Source organism: Callorhinus ursinus, unplaced genomic scaffold (genome assembly GCF_003265705.2).
Source record: "Callorhinus ursinus isolate GAN/ISIS: 27379988/994484 unplaced genomic scaffold, GSC_fseal_2.0 scaffold880, whole genome shotgun sequence".
In the NCBI taxonomy this organism is placed as follows: Eukaryota; Metazoa; Chordata; class Mammalia; order Carnivora; family Otariidae; genus Callorhinus; species Callorhinus ursinus.
The window spans coordinates 4,272-13,015 of record NW_027397935.1 but is presented as its reverse complement, the minus strand read 5'-3'; the positions used below and the strand labels follow the sequence as shown (position 1 = coordinate 13,015).

Below are 8,744 nucleotides of genomic sequence, written 5' to 3'. Positions count from 1 at the left end.
TGGGTATATTTTTATCTGTTAGAAGAAACTGTATCTCAAAATTTTAAAGAGAGAACAACATATATATATATATTCCAAAAATAAGGGTAACTACTATGAAGGGATAAAATATGACTCTAAAAATGAAAAATAAAAAGTGTTTCTGTTTTTTTTTTTTAAAGATTGATAAGATGTTGGTTGAAAAAGGGAAAAAGAAAAAGAAAAAGAAACAGTTAACAAAAATTAACTTTGATGAACTAATGAATCATGGTAAAAAAAAAAGCCATGAATTCTATGTGCAGTATTCCCCTAGCGCTGGAGTTCTCCTGTTCTCCTTGATCGGTGAACTTGGTCTTGGCTTGCTGGCTGTTCATGCTGATCTTCTGGGGGAGGGGCCTGTTGCTGTGGTTTCCAAATGTCTTTGCCGGAGGCTGAATTGCTCCGCCCTTGTCGGTCCGGGCTAAGCAAGCTGCTCAGGTTTGATCTCAGGAGCTTTTTTTCCCTGCAAGCTCTCCGTACAGCCTTGGAGGACCAGGGCAAAAATGGTGGCCTCCCAATCTCCACCCGGAGGAGCTGAGAACTCGGGGCCCCGCTCCTCAGTGCGCCCCCAGAGAAAAGCAGTCACTCCCTTGTCCCTGGTCTCCGGCCGCTCTCCGTGCTCACCCAGCCTGTGACCGAGCGTTTGTATCTCTGGCACCCGACCTCGTGTGGAGTCTCCAAACCCAGCAGATCCCTGCGGTGCGTTCCCGCGCCGCTCCTCCCCGGGAAGGAAGGGGAGTCTCCCCGGATCTGCCACCTGTTGGATCCCTGCTGCAGGAGCAGTGGCCCAACTGGGCCGCGGATCACAGTTTATGGCAACCCCAAGCTGAGAGCCCGCGCCTCAGCTCCGTCTCTGCAGCCGGCTTCCCCGCTCTGATACCTGGGAGCTCTGGTGCACTCAGGCTCCCCCGGTCTTTCTGTGACCCCGAGGGTCCTGAGACCACACTGTCCCGCGAGGGTTCCACCCCCGCTTAGCCACTGGAGCGACGTCCCTCAGCAGAGCCGACTTCTAAAAGTTCCGATTTTGTGCTCCGCGGCTCTAGCACTTGCCAGAAGTGGCCGACGGAGGCCCCTCCCCCGCCGTCTATCCTCCCGAATATCGCCTCGGATTCACTTCTCCGCACGTCCTACCTTCCAGTAAGTGGTCGCTTCTCTGTTCAGAGAGTTGTTGCTACTCTCCTCTTTGATCTCCTGTTGAGTTCGTAGGTGTTCAGAATGGTTTGATCCCTATTCAGCTGAATTCCTGAAACCAGATGAAATCTAGGTCTCCTACTCCTCCGCCATCTTGCTCCGCCCCCCTGTCCTGGTGATTCTTGGGCACAGCCATGGATCTCAGCTTCTTCATGACCCAGGGAATGATGGGGCGGCCAGCCCAGCAGCCGTGGGTCCCACAGGTCCTCCGGGGACAGCACCTTGGTGGGCCTGTGGCCCAGCAGGTACCTGTTCAGGTGGCTCTTATCGGGCCACACGACCTCAATCCCATTGGCTCAGTTGACCACCATCACCTGGTGACAGGCCAAAGTCAGTCGGGGAAACTCCACCACCAATTCCCCCAAAAAGGCCCCCATGTAGTAAAAGTTGCCCTGGTCCCTGGGGATGTGGGTGTGGGACTGTGTCCAGCACTCAGCTAAATTCCTCGTGGGCTGCCCAGTAGAAACCCGTGTGTGGGGTGCCAAAAAGGGGGAACAGGATCTCCATGCCCACATGGTCCCAGAATTTCATTCCCGCATCCACATCCACGCACACCAGGTCATCCACGTCACAGAGGAAGCGCTGCTCGTGGAAGCGGCTGATCATTGCTATGTGCCACATGGACACATCTTGTCGGTGCAGGACGCAATGTACCTCGAGGACCACCACACTCCGGCCCTCCCAGAGTGGCACACGGGGCACGGCAACCAGCTGGTCGGTGAAGACGTAGTAAGTGACCCTGTGTCCACCATGAGAACCACCACCCTCCGGCCCACATGGAGGGGCACATGGGGCCAGCAGCCAGCTGATTGGTGAAAACATAGTAGGTGACCCCGTGCCCCACCATGAAGTTCTTCTCTACCATCTGCAGGAACAGCTCCAGGAGGACCACGCATCCACAGGGGCTGTGGACAGGGCAGGAAGAGGGCCACTGCCAGAGGCTGGCAGCAGGACACCAGAGTTGGGGGCCATGGATGTGTGCACTTTCTTCAAGGGGACAGGCCCTGGGCTGCTTTAAGCAACAGCCACCTCCTGACCTTCCTGAGGGAATCTGCCAGCAGGACCTTCCTAATGTCTGTTCCCAGAGATGGGGGCCATCAGCAGCCTGACTTCCAAAGGGGAACCTGAGGCTTCAGAGGCTGGAAACCCATGCAACCCCACAGTCAGCATGCTGGAGCCAGGAACACTCCCCCTGTGCTGAGCTCCTGGGCAAACCCTGCAGGTGCCCTCCACTGGCCGCCCCCCCTGCAGATCCCATCCCCACTTTCCAGGAAGGAAGCACCTTTGGGCACAGCCCTCATTTCTATGTCTTACAGAGTGGCTAGAATCAGCAGGGCCGGCCACCTGTCCCACTTTGCTTTGAGTGGGCTGCCGCTGGCCCCCACAGACCTGTCTCCACTTCCTGTAGGGTCCTCCCTGGAAGGCTGCTGGGCATCCTGCTGACAAGGTGCTCAGTAAGCCACTGGTATTCCTAGGAGGGGTCACCCTCAAACTCTGCCACATCAGGAATCAGGTCCAGCCCATGGACAGGGAAGGCAAAAGACAACACCAGGAAGAGAGGGGGCTTGCTTAGGTCCCAGGCTTGAATCCAACGGTGTGAGCTTCCAGGTCCAGGTCTACATCTCCCCGGCCCCAAAAGTTCAAAGTCTTATCCAAACACGTCCCATGGCTGGTCTCCCTTTAAGGGTACTACCTGCTCCCCCCTATGAGGACAGCAGCTCCCCCATTATAGGCAAGTGTGGTGAGCCCCTCTGAGACTGATGTTTTTGCGTAGGCGCTAAGGCTACTTCCCTGTGCCTGCCCCATACCCGGCAGGTTAGTAAATCACTCACACAGGAAAGGTGGGCACTACATTTAAATAGGGGACAGGCACACTCAACCAGCAGACATGAGTCAGGTCACCAGAGGGCAAGTCAAGACCCAGCCAATGGGGGAACAAGCCAGATATGAAGCAGGGGATAGAAGAGTGATCCTGGCAGAGGGCACAGCAAAAGCAAAGGCTTGTAGTCAGGCCCAGGGCACATGTGGGACAACCACACACTTGGGTGGCCCACAGAAGGGTGGGCCGTGGTGGAAGAGGTGAGGCTGGAGAGGACGGGCAGGAGGGGAGCAGACCACAGAGAGGCCCAAAGGTTATGTTCTAAAATATCACTCTAGTTACCAGAGGAGAATGGGTTCTGTGCAGCAGGGGACAGGGAGACCCTAACCCTAACCCTAATCCCTAACTCCTAACCCTAGCCCTAACCACTATTACCAACCCCACAAAATCAGCAAAATGTATTCCTGTACCTTTCTTAATATAGATGTAAGAAGCTAGATCAGAAGAATTGCAAAAGCAAGAGCCCATAAATAGACTGTGCACCCTAAGCAAGTGACTGCACAAACACCTCAAAGTTATTCAATAGAGTGAAACAAGCAATGTTATACAGCACAATGAATTTTTAAATAAAAACATGTGTTCATATTAATTGATGCAGAAAATGTTCTAACCAAAGTCCAATGTCTGTTGCTGATAGAAATACTCACGAAAGCAGGAATAAGGAGTAATTTTCTCATTGAATCTCTAGCAAACACCATGCTTAAGTCTGAAGATGGACAGCTCTACTCTGAAATCAGGAACAAGGACAGGATGCTGGTTTTCACCTGTTGCTCAATATTGGACTGAAAGTTCTACCCAGAAGGATAAGCCAAGAAAGAAGGCATCCACATGTGAAAGGAAACACTAGAACTCTGTCTATTCAGAGACCAGGGATGACATCATCTTATACAGAGCTTCCTAAAGAATCAACAAAAAATGATCACAGCCAGTTACCTAATTCAGCAAAGTTATAGGACAAGATATCAATACACAAAAATCTCTCTTATTTGTATACACTAGCAATGAATCATCCAAAAAGGAGTTTAAGAAAACAATTCCATTTTAGGGAACATCAACATTAACCAAATATTTAGGAATAGATGTCATCAAGGTGCACATCTTGTACACTGAATGGTCCAAAACATTGCTGAAAGAAAGTAAGAGAAACCTAAATAATTCTGAAGACACCCCATCGAGATGAAAAGACATGCTAGTGACAAGATGGCAGTAGAACACAAGGCGATGTGGAAATTCAATGTGTTCCCAAGAAAATTCACAAAGGCCTTTGGGAAGAAATGCACAAGCTAATCCTAACATTCATATGGAATTTCAAAGGACCACAAGATAGCCAGAACTACCTTGAAAAAGAAAATCAAAGGTGAAAGGTCATACTTCCAAAGTTCAAATCTAATACAGAGCAACAGTCAAGAAAACGTTGTGATACTGTCGTAAAGGTATGCATTCACCCTGAAGCAGATAATACATTATATGTTAATCAATTGAATTTAAATTAAAAAATTTTAAATAAATATATAAAACAACAATTTTTATTGTTATGAATACCCTTTTCAAAAGGTATGCATACAGATCAGTGGGATTTAAGTGAGACCAGAAATAAACCCCTTCTTCTATTGTTCACTGAATTTTGACAAGGGTGAACAACATTACATTGGGGGACAATTGGTTATCCATGTGCAGAGGAATGAAACTGGACCCTTACGTCATTCCACATAGAAACGTTAGCTCAAAATAAGTAAAGGCTTAAATGTAAGAGGTAAAATTATAAACTCTAGAAGAAATAAATGGGGATAAATCTTCATAACCTTGGATTTAGCAATGCTTTTAGATCTGACAGCAAAGCATAAGAAAAGAAAGAAAAAATAATATCCTCAAAATTAAAAATCTTTTCAGCTGCCTGGGTGGCTCAGTCAGTTAAGCATCTAACTTAATTTTGGCTCAGATCATGATCTCAGGGTCATGATATCAAGCCCAATGTCTGGCTCCATGCTGGGTGTAGGGCCTGCTTGAGAGTCTCCCTCTCCATCTGCCCCCGACCGCTCACACACTCTCTCTCCCTCACTCTTAAAAAAAATGTAAAAAAGAAATTACAAATCTTTGTCTATCAGAAGTGACTATCCTGAAAGTGAAAAGACAGCCCCCAGAAGGAAATATTTGTACATGATGTATCTAGTAAGAGTCTGTTGTCCAGAATATGTAAAGAGCTTTTACAACTCCTCAACAAAAAGACCACCTAATTTTAAAATAGACAGAGGACTTGGATAGACCCTTCTCCAGAGAAATCACGGGGTGTTTAATGCCTACAGAGTCTCCCTCGGGGAGAATGAACATGTTCTGGAGAATGAGGTACAACCGTGGGAACTCGGCTAAGGCCAGAGCACTGTGTAGAGGGGAAACACAAGCGGGGGAGTGGGAGAGGGAGAAGCAGGCTTCCCACCGAGCTTGGCGCCCGACGCGGGGCTCAATCTCAGGACCCTGGGATCATGACCTGAGCTGAAGGCAGGTGCTCAGGGACTGAGCCACCCAGTCGTGCCATGTTAGTCTTGTTTTATTTTGAGTTATACTTGAGCTTTGAGCAACTCGGGCCTGAACTCTGTGGGTCCCCTGATAGGTGGATTTTTTTCCCTGGTGAATACAGTATGGTACTATGAATGCATTTTCTCTTCCTTGTGATTTTTTTAATAACCTTTCCTTTTCTCTAGTTTACTTTATTGTAAGAACTTACTATGTAATATATGCAACATACAAAATATGTGCTAATCGACTGTTTATATTGTTGGTAGGACTTCTGGTCCACAGTAGGCTATCAGTAGCTATGTTTTTTTGGGGGGGTCAAAAGTTATATGCAGATCTGTGGCTTCATGTGGGGTCACCATCACTGACCCCCCACAGTGTTCGAAGGTCAGCTGTATTTCAGAGCTGGGGGTAGACAATAAATTTTAAGGGGTCTTGGGCCTTTAAAGATCTTAGTTCAAAACTCAGATTAGCTGGGATACTGGGCAGTGCAGTGGGGTGGGGTTGGGGGGAGGCCTTTCTGTGATACTCCAGCCTGAGAGCAGCTGATGTACCAGTGGGTTGTTACCTGACTGCATGTGGGAACCACCTGGGGAGAAGCACAAATGGGAGGAGAGGCAGGTGCCCAGGATTTTCAAGCTCCTCTACTGACCACAGCATGTGGCCAGGGTGGCCGTATCCACTCTGGGTGCCCTAAATTGGCCCAGCCTTGCAGGTTCTCGGGCTGATCACTTTGCAGAACTGCAGGAAATGAGAATTAGCCTTCCCACCTACCCACTCTCCTCCCCTGCTGAAATTGGAGCTCTCCATCTTAAATCTTGGACCTTGTTATATCATCACTGTGAGGGTCAGGGGACAGGAGGGGCATCCTGGCACACAGGACAGAGTGTGGGCTTAGTAGCTAAACAGATGTGAGTTCGAATCCTGACTCTGCCCTGTACCAGCTCTGCCATCTGGGAAAGGCTCTGAACTGCAGTTGCCCCCTTGCAAAGTGGGGCGGGGGTAATGCTGCCTACCTGCAGGATCTCCATAAGGTTCATGGAGGGGAGGCTGGGAGACGCGTGCGTCCCTTCTGCCCCAGTTCTGCAGCTGGGTGCACGAGGGTCTCCCTGGCTCTGCCATCTTGGCATCAGCCCTCCTGTGTGCACGCCTTCTCCTGGACTCCCTCACCCTTTCCACCCTAGGTCAGGCTCCCCCTTCTCGCTGTAGGTTAACATCCCCTCCCCAGGAACGGTGGAGGTCTGCCCTTGCTGTGCCAGGGTCTCATTGATGCCTCTCTCCTTGCCTGCTTTCCACCGTGGTTCCACCATGACTGAGTGCAGTGCAGCCCACTTTTCCCCCTCCATTGCCTGTGAGGCCACTGTCCGCCCTCCCAGAGATCCCTGGTACTCTCCACGCCGGTCCCTTCCAACCACCCAATCTGGTATTGTGGCCATAGCCAGCTCCAGAAACCCAGCAGCATTAAGTCATGCCTTGCTAAGACCTGCACTGGCCCTGACTCACTGTCGGCCCGTAGGATCGGGCCCCGCCCTGCCTCTACAGCCCCCTCTCGCTTACTCCCTCACTCACCTCAGGTCCTCCCACCTGGGCCCTCCCACCTCAGGACTTTTGCACATACTGTTCTCTTTCCTGGAATTCTCTCTCCTAGATACATAATGAGCTCTGACTCAATTACCCCTTGTTTGGGGGGTTGAGTACCCACCCCACCAGATTCAGTCCGCTGCTATGCATTCTTGTACCTCCTTATACTTTTCCAATAAATGAGCTTGACCATGTGATTTGTGGCCATCTATCCCACTAAATGGTAAACTCCATGAAGCGAGGGCCAGGCTGGATTTTGCTCATCATTATAACCCTTCAGTTGGTATGGCGCCTGGCACAAACGAGGAACCATTTGGGCTGAGTGTATAGGCTACATGGGCTTGTGTCGCTCGTGTACCCGTGAATAGTTTCTTTAAGGAGCAAGTGCAGAGTAACAACAGGAGAAATGGTCCAGTTTACCAGATGCGTGAGTGCCCACTGGGGCACTTTTTATCACAGATAAAATACAGGACCCCTGCTTAGAATCTCAGCCAGGTAACAAATGACTTTTTAGGATATGTTCCAAATATTGTATGGGACATAGTTATACAAAAATTACTTGTTTATGTGATATTCTACCATGGCTGGGCAACCAGTACCTTTATTTGCTAAATCTGACCACCCTGTGCTGGAGCGTGCCCACTTCTCTTGATGCTTCTATGCCCTTCCTTCCTCCCTGGCACCGTACTTGCTCAGGTGCCAGCAAGAATAAGATCCCCTGCCCTCAAGGAACCCGCAGTCTAGTGTAAGAGACGAGACCGCAAACACAAATCTCTGAGGCAATGCCAAGTCTATTTCTGAGAATTTAGAGGCTCTGGATGGAATAGGGACAGCCTTAGAATTTAGCAGAGACCATAGATCATGGCACAGAAAAGCAAGTCCAGAAATAAACCCACATTTCATAAGACTATAGATTTGAAATCACTGATGAAAGGATTATTCAGTAAGTTATGTTAGGGCAATTCATTAACGACGTGGACAAAATCAAGTTAGATCCTCATTGCTTTGAGCCTCACACCCGCACATTTTCTCGGTCTCCTCATTTTGTCTGATACGGTGTTTGTGTCTGTGCATTAGTTCGGCTGTGTCTCCTGGTCTTATACAGAAGGTGTCCCGTGGGGCTAGGCAGCACTGTCACCCTGGTCACCAGACCTTGTGTCCCCTGTCATGAGTGCTGCAGGAGTGCTGAGGGACAGGGCTTGCCCTCGGGCCAACTGTTGGCAGTGACCGGCCTCCATAACTGGGGGCCTGCTGGTACCAGTGCGGCTGCTGGGAGGCCTGGCCGTAGATGCCGGGTTTGCTGGGTGGGATTGCCAGATCAGATACAGGACCCCTGCTCCCAGCACAGTGAGCCGAGAGGCCCAGCCCCAGCTGTTGTGTGTGCGCTGCTGGGTCGCACTGGCTCCCATCCTCCCTGGACAGGAGTCTCCTTGCAGGACTGCTGGTCCCAGCCAAAGTGCCCGCCAGGAATGGTGGGGCCTGATCCACTTTGTAGGGGCACCTGCTGGGGTGGGAGCGTTGGGGAGGTGGGTCCACAGGAGACCAGCAGGGTGTGGAGTGCTAG

At 50.1% G+C, this 8,744-nt stretch overlaps 1 pseudogene; it reads right to left on the bottom strand.

The window, feature by feature from the left end:
* Positions 1–1,249: 1,249 nt before the first annotated feature.
* LOC112818032 (histo-blood group ABO system transferase-like) lies at positions 1,250–2,114 on the bottom strand (annotated as a pseudogene).
* Between the last annotated feature and the right edge of the window lie 6,630 nt (positions 2,115–8,744).